Source organism: Triticum dicoccoides, chromosome 3A (assembly GCF_002162155.2).
Source record: "Triticum dicoccoides isolate Atlit2015 ecotype Zavitan chromosome 3A, WEW_v2.0, whole genome shotgun sequence".
Taxonomy (NCBI): domain Eukaryota; kingdom Viridiplantae; phylum Streptophyta; class Magnoliopsida; order Poales; family Poaceae; genus Triticum; species Triticum dicoccoides.
In genome coordinates this window covers 744425403-744431826 of record NC_041384.1, presented here as the reverse complement: position 1 = coordinate 744431826, position 6424 = coordinate 744425403, and positions in this window count along the sequence as shown.

Genomic DNA, 6424 nt, shown 5'->3' with positions numbered 1-6424 from the left:
AAACCAGAACACCATTTTTTTCACTTTTAAAAACAACTCATAAACGAAAAAAAATGGCTGCTAGAAGTTCAAGTGCTCAGCGAGGAAAAGTTTAAAATAATTGTGTGAGAGAGGTTCACCGTGTATTAAGATGTCCAAAATACATAAAAAGTATGTTGTTTTTTGTGTTTTAAAATAATTCTCTCAAACCAAAGAGAAGTTCAAAAGTGATAACAACGGGAAGTTCACGTACTACATGATGTGTATTTCATATAATAAAAATATAATAAAGTGAAACAGAGTGAAGTTCAAGTAGACATGCCCTAGAAGTTCAACTGATTCAAGCAGTGCAAAAAACAGCTCGACAAAAATAGAGTGATGTTCAAACAGACATGCCCGAGAAGTTCAACTACTTCAGGTAGTTCATTTCCATTCGTGATGAAGGAATAAATCATGATCTCGTCATTTTCTAATTTACATCAAAATGGCAGGAATATCATTTGTGTAAGTTCAAGTCCTCGGTCGGAGAAAGTTAAAAAAATATTTGTGAGAGAGATTTGTACAAAATGAATATCATTTGTGTAACACTGACGAATGAATGAGATAATTACAAAAGAAAGTATGTCACAGAAGTTCAACGTGAAAACAACACGAAGTTCAACTACTACACTGAATGAATTTCAGATGAAAAACTTTTAAAATCATCGCGAGTATGAAAAAACAATCAACACGGGAAAGTTGTGTGCTTACAGCAGCTTTCCACCGGTATATCACTTGCTCAATTCCAGTGAGTGGATGGAGAGCTACGAGCAGTGGATGGAGAGGTACGGGCAAAAAAAGCACGTGAAAAACAGAGTGAAGTTCAAGTAGACATGCCGAGAAGTTCAGGTTCTTCACGCGGTGCATTTTTGAAGAATCTGTTTCGCGATAAAGGCAGAACAAACGTTCTCGTCATTTTCAAAATTAGTTGAAAACGGCAAGGAATCACAGAAAATCATCAACATGAAAAAGTTTCGAATTTTCCGTAGCTTTTCAGAGGTATATTATTTTCCCCATTCCGATAAAGTTTGTAGAAATTACGGCAAAAATACATTTTTAGCCATTTTCAAAACTGACATAAAACCGTAATGAATTAGGAGAAACAATATATACAAAAAAAATTCGCATTTCGTCATGATTTCCAACGCCATATCATTTGCTGCATTTGGACGTACGGTTAAAAAATTAGCTCGAAAATACGAACTCGGTGGAACTTGTACCGTTTTCTAAATTACTTTTAAACCGTTCAAAATTAGAAAAAGCTTTTAACATGAAAAAGTAGCGCATTTTCATAAGCTTGCCAACGCGATATTATTTGCCTCAATTGGATTAGCCATTTAGAAATGGAATCAAAAATACAAACTCGGGTGTTCCATTTGCGAAATTCTACGATTTTCCGAATTACTCTTTAACCGTAGGGAATTAGAGAAAACTTTCAACATGTGGAAGGAGTGGTTTTTCAGCAGCTTTCCAACGCCATATTATTTGCTTCATTCCGATAAACGGTTTAAAAATGCGATCGAAAATATGATTCACGTTTTTTGTATGGAGAAAAAACGCTTTTCAAAACTGCTCTTAAACCGCTTACATTTTGCCAAAAATTTAACTTGGGTCATGATACTGATGTCCATAGCTTTTCAACGGTATATCACAAGCCCTATTTTGACACCTTTTAGCTGAAGTTCAACCTAGTACTCGAGAAAGGTCAGGCGCGTTATTCGGGAAGTTCATGTTGTGATCATAATATTATTCTAATCCCGTGATCAGAATAGTGTTTATGTGTGTGTGTGTGTGTGTCTATATATATATATATATATATATATATATATATATATATATATATATATATATATGGTTCGACCACCTCGTTCGATCCCCCTGCACAGAAAAATTCGGACCTCCTCCACCCCTTCTCGTTCCCGCACGAAAGAAAAAAAAATAAAACAACCCACGTACGCACGTCGCACATCCCACTCCCCTTCCCCAAATCCCTCGCTCTCGATCCCTTGTCTCTCCACGAAGGAATCGCCGCCGCCGAACTCCTCCGCCCACGAGCGGCAACAAACTGCAACCACCCTAGATTGGAGTGGTGGATCCGCTTGTTGGCATCTCATCTCGTCCTCATCGAGTTCAGGATGAGCTCCACGCGGGGAGGGAGACGAACAGGAGTGGCCCCCTCTCCCCCTGCGGCTTCGCGTCCAGCCTCTCGCCTCCCTGACTCCGTCGGGCCCAGTACTGTCTCCACCGCGGCAGTCCACCTTCCGCCTGTTGCTCCAGTTCGTTCGGCTCACCCCTCGCAGCCTCGCCGGACGCTGGCTAGGCGCTAGAAGCCATCCATCCATCCAGGCATCTACAAGAGTCAAGAGACCAAGCTAGAGTACCTGCCACCAAGGTAATTTCCCTTTCTGAAATCTGAATCCTGTTCACCTCATATAGTCATATGATAGTTAGTTCTGGTGTTTTTATAAAAATAGTTCAACTGGTTTTTACTAACTGAAATAATCCTATTTCAAGGAATATACATCTACTTGGAAGAAAATAATGTTGTTTATGCCAACGGGATCAACCTACATGAAACTGAAACTGAGGGACATTTCTGTACCTGTTCATGTTCTGTTTTGATTAATCTGCCATTTTGCAACCAGCAGGTTGATTCTAGTTGTCCGGCTCACCCCTCGCTGGCTAGGCGCTAGAAGCCATACATCCATCCAGGCATCTGCAAGAGACCAAACAACCAATGTAATTTCTCCTCTGTTTTTAAAATAAATCTCAAGCTTTTTTGTTAATTGCTACTGATACAAGCCATCCATCTATATTCCTTAATAAAATATGTGTAAATGCGGCTAAGGAACAAAATGGGTGATGAATATTTGAACAATTGCTTGGTTACATTTGTTGAGAGAGAATTCTTCAAGCAAGTGAAAAATGAGGATCTCATCAATCTCTTCCAAAAAGGAGATGGCAAAGTTATATTGTAATTTTCTTTGCCGCTTTGTAATTTCCACAATAATATTTTGCTACTATTATCAATATCTGGGCATTCAGTCATTGATGTTGATATCTTACTACACATTTGTTGTTCTATTATGTTGTTTTGTCAAACAAAATTAACTAGAATACCCAGGACAAGATTCCTCGCTCTGCCGCTGACTGCCACACCCCCACATTTTCCTTTCCAATGGTAGAGGCTCACAGTAGCCTGTATTGCAGCACCCCCATGTTATCCTATCCCAGGGCAGGACCTGCGAGTGGCAAGGGACTGCCGAAGACTGGCTGGTGGCGGAACGAACGGCGGGGCACCGGCTGGTGGCAACGGATGGTACGAGGCAGTGGGACCATGGTAGGAGCAACTAGCGTGAGGAGGTCGCTTGTGGAAATCTGGCGAGTGGCAGCGGCATACATGGCGTATGGTTTGATGTTTGCTTTTCTACCTAGATGAATACTTATAGCACTAAATTTATGAATGTAGACTGCATGTTTTCTCATTGTCTTAATCTCATGTATATTGGTTATGCTGATCCTAAAATTGCCAAAACACTGCTTGATAAAATTTACTCATGTCTGTTTTTTATTGTGCAAACTCGTTGTACGTTGAATTTATTTATAGAACCTTCCTATTGTGATTATGCAAATTGCATGAAACCTAAGTTCTCCTATTTTTTACATTAAGGAATTGAAACCTTGTGTTGTTGTGTAGACACACACTGAGTTGCTATATATCTCATAAAGTATTTGGCTTGCATTATATCCAACTTCTACCTGCACACCCACAGCGATATGCCCTTGTGTTACTAATGTGTGCTCTATTATTTCTCATGAACTTCAATGGTATGTTTCATCTGTTCTAATACCAATTATAATACATACAATTGTCGTTTGGGTTGCAGGCAATTGTTGGAGATGGCTCAATCACCCCACCACCACTACCGCCATTCTCTCCGGTTCATGAGCCCTGTTGATTCATGGAATGGCATGCTTCCTACCCTTACTGACAAAGCGTCATGAGGTCTACTGACCCAAACTTGCACTGATGGGATCTAATCTTATGTGATGTTCTTTAGTTTAAATTCTCTGATTTCGATTTTGATGGAGTAAATCTGCTTGTGTTAATAGTAGTCCAATTAAACATTAAAAACATGTATTGCAAGGGTCCAGGGTCTGTTCTAGCCTTAGTCCGTTCTTACAATCTAGGAAGATCCTTGATGTATATGGTAAACTGTTTATGAATATGTTAAATTATTTATGGAAATTTCACTGATAGGCAAGCCCTATTGGACAGAAAGACACACATAAGGGAGGGCATCATTTGAAATTGTTGCATAATTGTTAAGATGCAACATGTTTCAGCTTGACTCCACATTAATCCCAGGTTCTATATTTCCTGCGATAAGTTTAGTACCCTGCTTTGAAGACTTTGGCAGAGATGGCGGCATGGAAGTTTGCAGAGGCGAATGCAATGGTTGTTGTTGTGGGGAATCTACAGACTGTTTTGAGCCTGATGATTACACCCAAGATTAGTGCCAATATGGTCATGTTTCTTCGCTTACTAGAAGGTGTGTATATATCACAGTGTTTGATCATTTATTCCCGATGAAGCTCTAGTCATAATTCCTGACCTATTTGATTATTTGCTAGATACCAACATTTATGTTGTACTCTTTAATCATTTCTTAACCCCTCCAGAAATTTTGTAGTACTGTTTTGAAACAACCACTATCTTATACAAACTTAATACGTTTCATTTCTGATGAAACCTTTGACATTTAACTTTGTAAACTTTAAAGTTAGCAAATGGTTGAGCAAATTAGTAGTACTTTACAATAACTACATCAAATGAAGCTAATTATGTTGGAATTGATATTCTGCAGTAAGTATTGGAGAGAAAAATTTCATGTTTCATTATCTCTTTCAGATAAGATGGCATAACAAAACATAGGTCAGAAGATCATCATGCATTGGCATTCGACATCATTTGAATGAAAGTTAGTTCCATTTGCTTTTCAGAAGAGACTTTCTTGTCCAGGTTAGTGTACACTTCTCTAAGCGTACGCACAGGTAGCACAGAGGAGTACATGGCTTTCTTCATTGGGCCAGTCCATGTGGAAGGCATCGTGTTAGCCTCTGGAGCAAGATTCAGTCCTATGGAGCACATTATCAGGGACACGCTGGAGAGCCTCTGGAGCAGAGGATGCATCGCCTGATGCTTGGACAATTAGGTGTATTCCTTCCCTTCCATTGTAGGTTCCGGGTAGTTGCATGTCATGTTAGTCTATATAAACAGGACTTGTCAAAAGTTTATGATCTATTGTCTGCTTAGCTCATGTTCAGAACTGCACGAGAAATAGATCTACAACTTGCTCAAGCCATGTTGAAATTTGTGGCAGAAGTAAGAATTTTTTTCTTTCCATGTACCTATTTATGAAATCAGCCTGGTAAGTAGGTTTACAGTTAGTAATCAATGCAGTGTGTAGTGTCATTGTTTGCTTGGATGTACATACATGGAACCGACTGATTGCTTAATCACATAGTAGTCGACAGAGAGGAACTTTGGAGCTTGTGGGGTTGCGTGTGTAGGTACTCCTTGCCTTTTTCCCGTGGCAGAGAAGGGGTATTAGGGTAATAGAACTAGCAAGTTACTACTATCATTCTCTCAAAGCTTTTTCTAAACCTGGTACGAATGGAGGTCTTGTTGTTTTATTACTCTTTTATTTTTTTCATGTCATCATGTCTCACGGCATGCGAGGGTCATTCCATAGATTTGCTAACAGTAATAAAAGGTTTGGGGTGGTGGCAAGGTGAGATGATAAACTTTTAAAGCAAGGACAATTCTAAAATAAGGACGGATGAAGGCAATGAAGGTAGAGGGGAAGGAAGGAGTAGGGAGATAGATGTCGCTTTTGTAAGGAAAGAAGGAGAGATAATCTGCATTTGACACTGGTATATCAATGAAACCACACTGTGTCATGCTTGACACATACAATTCTGAATTAGAACAATTGGGTCATACATGTGTTTTTGTTATTCCATTGCCAACACACTAGAACAATTGTATGATCCATGTGTTTTTGTTATTCCGTGGCAACGCACGGGCATCATACTATATATATATAGGGTGGGTATATTCTAATAACACCCCTTAAGATCTTATTCTAATAACACTTTCGCCTTATTCTGATAACACCCGACCCGCCCCGAACCTAACACTAAAAACAACCGCCCGCCCTCCCTAAGAAAGAAAAAACACCCACCCCCACTACTTCACCCCCACCCACCCCGACCACTTCCTCCCCATTATCCACCCCACCCCCGCGGCGCCCGCCGACCACCACCTCGCGACGCGCCGCCCGGCCGGCCACCCACCACCTCCGAACTCGCTGCCCGGCCGGCTACCCACCCCCTCACCACG